Source organism: Bos indicus, chromosome 29 (genome assembly GCF_029378745.1).
Source record: "Bos indicus isolate NIAB-ARS_2022 breed Sahiwal x Tharparkar chromosome 29, NIAB-ARS_B.indTharparkar_mat_pri_1.0, whole genome shotgun sequence".
Classification (NCBI taxonomy): Eukaryota; Metazoa; Chordata; class Mammalia; order Artiodactyla; family Bovidae; genus Bos; species Bos indicus.
The window spans coordinates 45597268-45610344 of NC_091788.1; positions in this window are offsets into that span (position 1 = coordinate 45597268).

Consider the following 13077-nt stretch of genomic DNA (forward strand, 5'->3'; position numbering starts at 1 on the left):
GCTGACCCCTACCTCCATAGGAGATACTCAAACACAGTTCTGTCTCAGTCTCTATGGGGCCTCTGGGTCCTGGTGTGCACAAGGTTTGTTTGAGCCCTCTGAGCATCTCTGGCGGGTATGGGGTTTGATTCTAAACATGATTTCGCCCCTCCTACCATCTTGCTGGGGCTTCTCCTTTGCCCTTGGACATGGGGTATCTCCTCACAGTCGCTCCAGCACCATGCAGCCAGTAACCCCAGGGGATATGGAATCTTCCCAGACCAGGGATTGAACCCATGTCCCCTACATTGGCAGGCAGATTCTTAACCACTGGGCCACTAGAGACATCCCCTGTGTGGTGGTTTTGATGACAGGTCCTCTATTAAGGGTCTTCTTTCCTTCCTTGTCTATTCATCCTCCTCCCCTGTCTGGGCTCCCCAGGACCACTTCCCAAATAAACTTATACTTGAATCTTTGTCTCAAGGTGTGCTTCCAGATGAACTCAAACTCAGGTGTTGCTAGTGGTAAAAAACCCGCCTGCCAATGCAGGAGACGTAAGAGACGTGAGTTCTATACCTGGGTCAGGAAGATCCCCTGGAGAAGGGAATGGCAACCCACTCCAGAATTTTTGCCTGGAAAATCCCATGGACAGAGGAGCCTGGCGACCATAGGGTCACAAAGAGTCGGATATGAATCAATCAACTTAGCATGAACTCAAACTAAGACAGACACAGTTGCTTACGTGAAGACCAGGGCCGGCTGTGCTTGTCTTTCTACGCCCAGTGCTCACTACAGCACCTGGCACTAAGAACCGTAGTGCAATCCTTCCAAATTCATCCACGGATTCCGCATCTGCATGGGAGCCTGACAGCGTTCTCAGCCTTTAATTAACAGGATGAAACCCTCAGCTTGTCAGAGTTCCTAGGTGCAAACCATAGAGATTGACTCCAGCTAACCAAAGCAGAGAGGAATTTCATGGCTGTGAGCATGTGCAAGGGTACTGGAGGTGGTGGTAGCCGTGGCTCCCAGAATGGACTGGGGGCTGAGGGACCAGGTTTGGGTTGGTAGGAAGCTCTGGAGCTCTGTGACCCCATTGCCAGTGACTTAGTAGGAATGATCTCCGCTTTCCCCCACGTCCTAAAGTCTCCTGCTTGGGTGTCAACATCGTGCAAGAGAGGGCCTGCTGGGTCAAACCTACGACACAAGCCACCCCTAGCTGCACGAGGTGAGGGGCTGAGGGCCTGGCCCCTTCAGTTTCCGCAGAGAGGAGACCACCAACGAGGGGTCTCCAAGATAGAGAGCCTGGGGTACCTTTAGGAACAATGTCTTTGAATAGGGTTGGAGGGGGACTACTAGTAAATGCAATGTTCACCAGCTTTGCTTTTTTCAAATTTTATTTGGTTGTGCCGAGTCTTAGTTTCAGCCATCAGGATCTTTAGTTGTAGCATACAAACTCTTAGATCTGGTTCCCTGACCAGGGATCAAACCCGAGCCCCCTGCCTCGGGAGTGTGGAGTCCTAGCCACTGTCCAGTGGGAAATCCCTTCCCCAGGTTCTCTTTGTTCCTTCTCTCCCACTCACAGGGCAAAGCACTGACTATGTGAGTTTTGCTGCAGGAATCCAGCCTCCAGCAATGAATGGCCTGCTGCCTGCCTGGTGCTGTTGCCAAAGCTGCTTTTCCCAGCTCTTGCCTGGAGCACAGGATAAAGTTCTCTCTAAATCTTTTGTGCCTATCAGTGACTAACCCATTCCCACCCAGAGCTAAATTTGCCACCAGCTCCTTCTCCTCAGGCCCTCTTGCTTCTAACCCCACCCACTTGGCTGGGTCCTTCCAAAGTTACTCAACATCCCCCACCTCCTTTGAGTTACTTTTGATAATTGATGGTTACTCTTGCCAATTCCACCTCTTTCCTGGCAATCCTTCTCATCTACTGGGGTCCTGCTCTCACATTATCTTCACTAACATTGAGTGAGTGAGAAAATGGCTTCGTTTATTTTTTCACCTTTATTTTTTTTAACTTTTTATTTTGTATTGGGGTATAGCCGATCAGCAATGTTGTGATAACATCAGCTAAACAGTGAAAGGACTCAACCATACTCAGTATACATGTATCAAAAATGGCTATTTTCCAGGCCTGATTCCAGACACAGTGGAGGAAACGAGTACATGCAGCCTTCAGGGGGCTTCCTCCCCTGGAGGGAAGAATCAGATACCCTGGAGACTTTTAGCACCAAGAGGGCATGCAGTAAAAATATGCCCATCCAGGTGGGTGGGTGCTGTGGGAATTCCCAGGGGGCAGCAGGGACGGCCTGGTGCCCAGGTTTGGGGGGCACAGCAGGGCGCAGGAGGATCAGAGCAAAGCCTGACTGGAGAGGAGGATCAGGTAGGCGTCCTCACCCTCACAGGGGAGTCCAGGGGAAGCTCTGATGGGGAAGCTGCTGGCCAGGTGGTGCCGGCAGAGGCTCTGATTATCTGTCAGCTGGGCATCGTGCCCTGCTCCCGACTCGAGGCTCTCTGTTTTTGTGCAGGGCACCTGCCTGGGTCCTCACTGACCTCTGTCTTGACTTGTGGTCACAGGAAGTGGGCTTCCCTCTATCACTGGCACTGCTTCTCTCTCCAGGGAAGCAAAGAGCACTAAGGCGTGGCTTCTGTTAGGCAGGAAGGGGTTGAAATTCAAAGCCGACAGCAACTGTCTCCTTCACCCTGGTTTTCAAGTGTAAACTCATCCTGCCTCTTGCTGCCATACCTGCCAATGATCTCCCTGACGACCTCTCTCCGGGGTCAGAGGAAGGCGTGTCTTCTCTCAGCTGGCACTCATCTCGGGGCCAGTCGGCCACCCTGACTGTCCCCCACTCCCTTATCCCTATTTCCAGGTTCCGTTTTCAAGCCCTTTCTCTCTCCTGGCATCTTCTTGTAGGCTACACACAAGCATGTTTCTTTCCTTCTGCTCTTCTCTTCACAGCCTGTTTCTTTTTTTATTTTTTTTTTGCGGATTCTGACATGATTTTTATTTTTTTAAATTTTATTTTATTTTACAGTATTGTATTGGTAACAGCCTGTTTCTTGAAAGAAAGGTGTAGGCGCCCCCTCTTTTCTACCTTCCCAGTCATTCTTGGCTGGTTGCGTTGTGACTCCGCCGCTCCCAGCTGCGCTGCCGCTGCTGCCAAAGGTTGCCAGGGACATCACAGCGGCTCCTCATCCAGGGCTGGTCCTCCTGTCTCACTTCACCTCTCAACTCCTCCCTCCGGCTGAAGCTCTCCTCCACGCTGCTTTCATCCTCTGTCCTACCTCTCTGGTCTTTCCTTCTCAGCTGTTTCCACGGGCTCCTCTTCCCCTGGGTGCTGCGTCCTGCACCCATTCATTCTTCGAGCAGTAACTGAGTGCCGGCAATGGGCCAGGCACGTTCCTCCCAGACGGAGCTGTCCCTGGAGTTCCAGATTCCTTCTACACTTTCCATGGGCCATCTTGTTCCTTTCATGGGATTAACCTGGTGCTGCTGATTCTTGGATCTCCAAATTGGGTGCAGACTGCTCTCCACCACAGTCTTTACAGAGCCTCTCAGCCTTGATCCCATCTCTTAACCCACCTGGATTTCCCACTTCAGAGTTCTTTCTGAAACCTAAATTTCACCTTGTCATTCTCCTGCTTCCATGACCATCGTGGGTTGCCCCCGCCTTGGGAGGACACTCTCAGCTTTGTCTGACCGGCCTTGCCACCTCAGCCACTCTGGCCTGCTTTTTGAACATACCGATGCCCATTCCCACTGAGGGCTCTGGTCAAGTTGTTGTCTCTCCCTGGAATGTTCCTTTTTTGTCATACAGTCTCAACTCCAATGTCACCTTCTCACAGAAGCTTTCCTATTTTCTTTATAGACTTTATGTAATAAATTTGCTATGGGGCTCCCAACTGACTGCAAGCTCAGTTTATTTCACAAACTTGTCTATAAGCATCTACTATGTTCCAGGTGCTGTTCTAACCCTGTGAATGTTAAACTCGAAGTCAGATCCTATAACAAAGGCCACGAGGAGGAATTCTTAATCCTTTTTACAAATGAGGAATCTGAAACTGGAGCTCTATGGCTCAAGAAGGGTGCCGTGCTCACTGAGAGGGTCCCAGCTGGACCCTTACACCACGTTGCCTCCCAAAGCATCTGTCTTGTTCACAGCGTTCGCAGTGCCTACAGCAGTGCCTGCTACCTAGTAGATACTTGGTATTTTCTACCTGGATAACCAAACACCCATTCCCTTACAAAGGACAAATCCCCATCCACTTGCTGAATATGGTGGGAGAGGTTCTCCAGGCTAGGGTTACCTCTGTAGGCTGAGTCCTTGTCAGCTGTCCTGCTGTGTCCAGAGCACACCAGGTATGGGAAGCACGCTTCCTCCACCATCTTCTTGGTGAACCTCAAAACCTCAGTAACTTTAAGCATCACCTCCTCCATGACACCTTCCCTGCCTGGACACCCCTCCCCCACAGCAGAATTGGCCCCTCCCACCTTTGTGTCCTCATAGTATCCTGTCCTTGCTGTTGTTTAGCCGCTAAGTCCTGTCCAACTCTTTTTGTGACCCCCCCATGGACCATAGACCATCAGGCTCCTCTGTTCATGGGATTTCTCAGGCAAGAATACTGGAGTTGGCTGCCGTTTCCTTCTACAGGGGACTTTCCTGACCCAGGGATCAAATCTGTGTCACCTGCATTGCAGATTCTTTCCCGCTGAGTCACTATGGAAGCCTTCCACAGTATCCCATACAGACCTCCTATCTATCCTGCATAGACCTGGTGTCCATTGCAATGCTTGTCTTGGTTTACACTTGATGTGCGTATAGTTATTATTAGACCCTTTTGTTGTTTCAAAGGGTCTCAGTTTTGAGGCTAATTTGTACAGTCACCTGCCCCACCCCAATGATGTCTCACTGGCACTCACCTTGCAACCCCTGTGCCAAGCACACTGTCTCAAACAGGCAGGTGCTCTCTTGGAGGAAGGAATGAATGATTAAACATTTGATCTGATGGTGAAAAATGTCATCAGTTTGAGGAGCAGCAGGAAAAGCAGCTATGAGAAGACATGGTTTATGGTTCCAATTTCATTACTAAACTAGTTGCATGACCTCAGCCAAACTGCTTAACATCTCTGGGACTCAGACTGCCAGGTTTTAACTGAGCAGGTCGGGGTAAATGACCTCTGAGTTCCATCCAACCAACTCTAAGATTCTGTAATTCACACTAATATCCCCTTTAAATAGAGGAGGACCTAGTAGGCACTGTACGGAGAAAGTTAATGTGACACTGAGAAACGCAGCATGAAGGTGGGGGGGGGGGTACTCCTACCTCCCCTGGGGCTCCGTGGGAATCCTCTTTACTTCTCCCTTCCCAACTCTGCTATGCTGCTGCTTGTCTATGAAAATTGGCATTTTCAAAGTGGTCATTTTTTTTTCTTCTCTAAATAGTAAGCTCTTTGAGGGCAGGGTCCAAGTCTTATACTTTAAATCTTGAAGACCCAGCCGGCAGTCAAAAATTGGCATGCATTTTGTGGTTGATGAGGATAATGGTCATAGAGAGATCCAGTCAAGTGTGAGACAGACGTTTGCAGACAATCAGAAATACACCAGAGAATGAAGAGAAAGCACTGGAAATTAGTAGTATATTGTTTTAGTATCAATAGCTTTCAGAATTACAGGCCTGTGTATTAAGGAGCAACTTAAATGCATATAGAGAGGAATATGGTCCCTTCAAGAGGAATAATGTGAATTCAGAATAAGCAAACTTCTGCCAAGTCTACATTTATCTTCCAGCAATCCAGAACTGAGAATTCAATTTGCCCACTTTTCTGAATTTGTCGACTATAACGCACAAGATATAGCAAATAGTAAATAAGCACTAAATACTGAAATGAAATAGAAACATTTTAAATATATCATAAAAATATTAACATATATACAAAACATAAGCCTTCACCAGTATAAAATGTGCATTAAAAACATCGATGTGTCAATCTTTGTTTTTGGCTGTACCTCTCAGTATGTGGGATCTTAGTTCCCCCAGAAGGGACTGAACCCACATCCCTGTAGTGGAAACTCAAGAGTCCTAACCAGAGGACGACGAAGGAATTCCCAATAGATGTGTACATCTTGTAAGCAGTTTCAATAACAAAGGACTAAGGTATAGATCTTACATCTCTTATATTCCTTATACCAATAAAATTATAGAAGAATTGAAAATTAACTAAGGATACGTAGTTTACCAATAAGAAGATAATTAGATCAACAATAGAAGCAGATTGAGTAATTACAACCAAATCAAAACATGAACTGCAAGCTGTGGCAAATCAAGTATATTTTCAAAAAAAAAAACATAATGTGGAAATCTCACCTTAACTGCAGTCAATATTTTTTTGCAGTCCCCCAGAGGGTACAAAAATAGATTTAGCCAGGAAGAAAAAGAAGACTGAATACATTTCAGAGTTTAAATATTTAGCAAGCATTTGGGGAAAAAAGGAGACTGTCATTTCAAAATTAAACACTCCAAAGATAAAGAACATTAGTATAATTAAAGAGGCATTTTGAAAAAAAGTTGGCTGGTGATATTAACTTTATAATGTCATATCAAAAGCTGTGCTCTGATATGGACTCTACAGACGACACCCAGAAACTGCAGACGGCAGAGACAAGTGGAGCAGAAAGACCAAATCACAAGAGAAGCTACAATAGAATGATGTACTTGGCCTAAAATTTGCAAACTTACCTCACGGTATGGTTTGCAGTAGTAAGGACTTTAGTTTCTATCACCTCTACTCTAGCTGAAGTGACAGCTGCAAGAATAGTTTACCTGGAAAAATCGCTATTATATCAAACCTTTGCTGCAGAACATATGTGCCTTTCTTACTCTGTCAAAATCAAACTTTGCAAGCGTTCAAAGCCCTCCAGCCTTCATGCTTCTTTGTCCTTCAAAGCATCACTGATCTTCACTGGTTCAATAAACACCAACGAGTGTGTGAGGGCCAACTCCGCCTGGCACTGTTCTAGGCTCCCAGCGTGGCATCAGCAAACATAAAAAAAGGAACAAAACTTCCTGTCCCATGGGGCCTACAGCCGAGTGGAATTCTATATCCAGTTCTTCTTGCCTACATTATTTTCCAGCAATTCATTGTCATGACCACCACTATCTTAGTATGTCACGTCTTCCTGGCATCTCTTCCATGATGCAAAGTCTTCAAGAGTAAAATCCATGCTTTCTAATTTTTCAAATCTCCTTTTCCGTCCAAACACTTAATTTAGTGTTAAGCACAAGGTACTCGGTAACAAAACAAATCTTTCTTATAGGAGAATAAATAAAAAGAAATAAGAGAACCAGCAATCCTTTCTAAATATATTGTCTTCCAGCTTCCATAGGACATTGTTGATTAGTCCATTTGACTCCACAACAATCCTAGGAGGAAACGGAGCAAGGAGTCATGATCTCTGTTTTATAAAAGAGAGAAGTTTCTCATAGGCTAAGGGACTGGACTAATAACACACAGCTGGTAAGCCCCCTCACAAAACAGCTGAAAGAGCACCAGACTCTGAAGTTGACAAAAGGCAGTGAATAGCTTGAAGAAGATGTGCAAAGAGTAGACCCTCTGGGAGGATCCAGGAACAGGCCCAAGTTTTAGGCAACTAGTCCTTTGGGGATGTGGCTGGGGCACCTCACAGCTATCTAAGCCATCACCAGCTGAGCCAGCCAACAAGCATAGGGTTGCAAACAGAACCCTAGGGTGACACAAACTTCCCCCTACTAAACATAGGTGTCATGAGACATAGGGCTCAGCCTCTTTCAGTCCCACTCAGGAAGAGCAGGAAGTCTCTCCCTTTCAGATGTGGAAGTGAGGGTGGCCTGGCCCCCAGGCAAAGCTAAGACCGCTAAAAGAGCAGGTGGATCCCAGATACTGCTGCAGCTGTCCCACAGCCGAAGTCAACCCCACCATTCACGAGAGGTGGGTCTGCGCAAAGGCAGGCCAAATGCCTGGGGAAAATGGCAGCAAGGGGAGACTGGGCCAGGGAGGGTTTTGGTCCCATAGTCCCAAGGAAAGGGTCAACCGTGTTCCATGAAACGTAAAAGAGTCTCACGTTATCAATGTTCAACGATACAAAAATTTGCAGGGCATTTCTGTCTTCCTTTCTTTTCTTGATCAATTAAGATTTTACTTTCAGACTGAGAACTTTCTATCCTTTAAGATCCATAATCACCTAACACCTAATTTTTATCCTTCCTAAGTAGAGTTGGACTATAAAGAAAGCTGAGCACTGAAGAACTGATGCTTTTGAACTGTGGTGTTGGAGAAGACTCTTGAGAGTTCCTTGGACTGAAAGGAGATCTAACCAGTCTATCCTAAAGGAAATCAGTCCTGACTGTTCATTGGAAGGACTGATGTTGAAGCTGAAACTCCAATACTTTGGCCACCTGATGCAAAGAGCTGACTCATTGGAAAAGATCCTGAAGCTGGGAAAGATTGAAGGTGAGAGGAGAAGGGGATGACAGAGGATGAGATGGTTGGATGGCATCACCAACTCAATGGACATCAATCTGAGTAAACTCCAGGAGTTGGTGATGGACAAGGCCTGGCGTGCTGCAATCCATGGGGTTGCAAAGAGTCAGACACGACTGAGTGACTGAACTGAACTGAAGGTTGACACAGTAAGTACCTGATACTAACTTTGGAAGGTCTTTTGAGGGATACAGATGGGGCCTGGCCCCTGCCTTCAAGGAACTTACAGTCCAGTAGAGGGGGTGGAGAAAGATGTTCAGGAAGTGATTGTTACAAAACCAGAGAGCACACATGATTAGAGCGCACCAAAAATGAGTAGTGGGAAATGGGCAAGCAAGGTCTACTTTGATGATGAGAAAGTGGATGACATGAGCATGCCTGGAGAGAGGAATGAACACAATAGGTGATTAGTGGAAGAATGGAGAGAAAGATGAAAAGAAAGAGACTTTAGTATGCTTGAGTGATGATCAGGGAGAGGCAGAGTCAGGGATGATAGAAAAATAGAGATCAGAGTCAGGGGTTGAAGAGGAGAGACTAGGATTAAGGAAAGGAAAGAGGAAAACCTATGAATAAGTCACTCCTTACATGATACGTAAATCTGCTTAAACACTCAAGCCATCTCTCCTTAAAACTGGAGGTCAGAAACATAGTAAATGCTCATAATCTGTGGCTATTATATGCCAGACATTGGGTTTTAAGACACTATTCATTTCATCCTGAGCGTTAGGTATTTTCCCCACTGTATAGAAGAAAAACCTAGGCTTTGAGGCGATCATCAGGACCAAGTAGCTGGTAGTCCGAAGAGTACAACTTCAGTCTCTGATGCTAAAGCTTTTAAATCACTGGCTACAGTACCTCCTGTGGGCTTATCAGGTGGCTCAGTGGTAAAGACTCTGCCTATCAATTCAGGACTTGAGTTTGATCCCTGGGTCAGGAAGATCCCCTGGAGGAGAAAATAGCAACCCAATCCAGTATTCTTGCCTGGAGAACCCCACGGACAGAGGCACTTAGTGGGCTACAGTCCACGGACACAACTGAAAACACATGCATGCTAACTCTTAGGAGATCTTCAAGACCAACTTTTCTATTTTGGTTTAGATCTATACTATTTAGGACATCCCTGCTGCTGCTAAGTCACTTCAGTCATGTCCGACTCTGTGAGACCCCGTAGACGGCAGCCCACCAGGCTCCTCTGTCCCTGGGATTCTCCAGGCAAGAATACTGGAGTGGGTTGTCATTTCCTTATCCCTACTTCCTCCTTAATATTTAGGGAGTGAAATGACATTGGAAATAGCTTAACTTAGTTGATCAGATTACAGGGTTCTCTTTTTGAAGGTGATACAGATTTTGGTTCTCAGTATTTGTTGGGTCTTAGCTTTGCTTAATATAACCTGGTAGCTCACTTGGTAAAGAGTCTGCTTGCAGTGCAGGAGACTCAGGTTCAGTCCCTGGGTTGGGAAGATGCCCTGGATGAAGGAAATGGCAAATCACTCCAACATTCTTGCCTGGAGAATCCCATGGACAGAGGAACGCAGCAGGCTACAGTCCATGGGGTAACAAGTTGGACATGACTTAGCGACTAAACCACCAGCTTTGCTTAAGAAAGCAAATATTTGTTAATATCTTACCAAGACACCAGTTTATTCCAGTCAGAGAGTCTCTTCTTAATGCCTCTAAAAGGAATTTTTCTTTCTTTTCTCTCCATCTACTACTCTTGCCCTCTCCCTGAAGCCGAATACATATAGCTGGCTGTTCACAGTTCTAGCGGCTTTCCTGGGGAATCCCCAAGCTCTGTTCTCCTTGAAAATGGCTCTTTTGGGGCAAAGCAGTTAGCCTCGTGATATGCCCTTGCCAACCAGAGCCACTGTGATTGTAGGGGGAATCACTAGCCATCTGCTTATCTCTTATCTCACCCTGCACATCTGCCTTGGAATATTAACAAAGCCAGCCTGTGGAGAAACCATTGTGGGTATCTGCTTAAACGTCATGTCCCCCAGTGCAGACTAGTTAACAAATGGTTTTCAACTGGAAAGGAGCTGGCTGCAATCTGACAAACCTTTACTCGAAGTCCTGTTCAAAGTAAGTATTACTATTATTGTTCTTGGAGCTGCCGTGGGTTTCCTCTCAGCATAGGCACCTTAGTTAAACCTGCAGGAGGCATCTGTTATCTGAAGGTGAGACAGTTAATCACTTTAAGGAGTCCTGGATCTTAAGACAAAGGGCAAGACCAAGATGAGCTTCTGCTAGAGACCTCCTTCTCTCTCTCTGTCCCCAAGTAAATATTTCATGAATTTATAGGGATATATGGGAAGGAAATAAAGCCATTTATTTTGCAAATAGCAATGAGGCCTGACACTTAATCTGACAATGGCAAAATCTCTCCTTAAAGACAAAACAAGCAAGCTGCTGCCTTTTCCTCTACCTGCGGAGATCCAGATGCCTATGGGATCCCATCTGGTAGTGCCAGTGTTAAAGACTGCTGCCTTTTAAATATATTTTACTATAGTAGGAAACACTTAGGCTTTAGGCCTGATAATTTTGGGTGAAGCCCTTCATTTACTCTGGAAATCTAAGACATCTGAACAAAGCTGGTATTAGAATAAAGAACATTTCCCAGTGACTGGAATGCAAGAGGGCAATACCATATTAACAAACCTCTTGTTGTTTGTGAGGTGCTGAGGTCTGGTAAGGCAGAGCTGAACTCCCCTCTATTAGAGTAGTCATGCAAGCTGTTTAACCTTTCTGTACTTCAAGTGTCTTATCTTTGAAATGAGTATAATGCTACCGGGCACTTTAGCTTATTTCCAAAGATGTCCTGAGACAAAGCAAAGAATATCTGTAAAGCTCCCCAAGTTTGCATGTAGAAAAACCTCATGTGCTAATAAATTATAATATCTTGAGTTTACATACTGCCTTTACCCTAGAGTTCAAACCGAACTCTAAATCATTATTTCAATTATTGCCTTCCTCTAATGTTTTCCTAAAAGAGTTTGAGGTTGTTTATGGCAGTTGTATGATTCACTGCATGCCTTCCTCTCTCCATCCCCAGATTCCAGGAATCAAGAGTTTAAACGGTAGGAAACCAAGGCAGGGAGAAAAAAAGATTTGTGTGACACCTCTCAGCAAGAGTGTAGTGAAGCCAGTAGAGCTGACCCGGGTGCGTAACGCCCAAGCCACGGTCCTTTACGGGATTTATAATTTAAACGGGCCCCAAAGCACGAGATTGGCTGGGGAAATGCCCTGATCGCGGTTGGGCTGCTCGCATGGCGTTGCTCAGATACCTCCGGCCGGGCTCCGACGACGTCCCCAGCCTGCAAGCCCGTCGGGCAGCTGTCGAGCCGCGGGAGCCCGTTCGTGGGCAGGGCTGGCACGGCTCGGCGGCCGCTGCCCCGTCGCTGACCCTCGCGTGAAGCTGCGCGCACCGAGAGACGACATCTTCCCGGCCGGGCCTCCCGCGCCCGCCGCGGCCCGGGGCGGCGGGGTCGGCCCGGGGGCCGAGGACGGCTCGCGCACCCCTCCGTGGGGGGCGCCCCGACTCGCCGGGGGCGGGGTCACGTCCCACCCGGGCCGCCGGGGGCACGGGCGCTGCGGAAACCTGAGCGTGGCCGAGGAGCGGGGGCTTCCAGGGCCACCTCCCCGGGCGCCTCGGGCCCGCGGTGGGCGCGCCGGCCGCCAACGCCCCCGGGCCGTCGCGGCGACCACTCCCGAGCCTGGTACCTGTGGACGCCCTTGTCAAGCGCCCGGAGCTCCCCCCAGGGGAGCCGAGCCCAGGACAGACATGCTACTCCCGTTTCCTGCCCCTTTGGAGCGGCGAGGAGTGGGTGAGGCGGGGCCGGGCTGCTGCACCAAGCAGCCCCCCGAGCCGAGGGCGGACGGGCCCCGTGGCGGGGGCGCCAAGGGCCTGCCCGGGGATGGCGGGCAGGCCGGCCTCGGCCCAGCGGCGGGCGCGCGAGGGGAGGGCAGCCGGCGGGAAGGTGCCCCTTCCCTGCGCCCCCTCTCCCTGGGTAGTCTGGCCGACCCGGCCCAGAGGCCTGACCCCGGGAGACCCCCGCTTTGAGGCGGGCAACGGCTGCCCTCGCCCAGGCCGCCCGGCCCTCAGGTTGTGTGACTGTGACGGGCTGACTGGGGCAGAGGGCGGTTGAAGGGGACCGGGGCGCTTCTCCCCACTGTTTGGGGGGTGTTGTGCTTTGTGGGGGGTCGGGGGTCACCACCCTCCCAGGCGAGGTGGGGGAGGGCCCCCAGCGCAGCTGGCCGGTGAGGGGCGGGGTCACAGAGGCGAAGTGTGTGTTCGAGCGAGGGCGTGTGGGGGGCAGGGCGCGCGCGGAGGCGGATCCGTGGCCTGCGCGCAGGCGCGAGCAGCGGGCCGAGCCGGAGCCCTGGAAGAAGGCCGACGGGGAGCGGGGGCGGTGGGCCGGCGGGAGGGCGGGCAGGCTGACGCGAGGCGGGGCGGGGAGCCGCGTCGGCGTCTCGGGGCGCGGGCGATTCGAGGCCGACGCATCCGCGCGTGCGCGCGCCGGCAAAGTGTCCGCGTTAGAGGGGAGTGACGCGTGCGCGTTCACGTGCACCCCGGAGAGCGG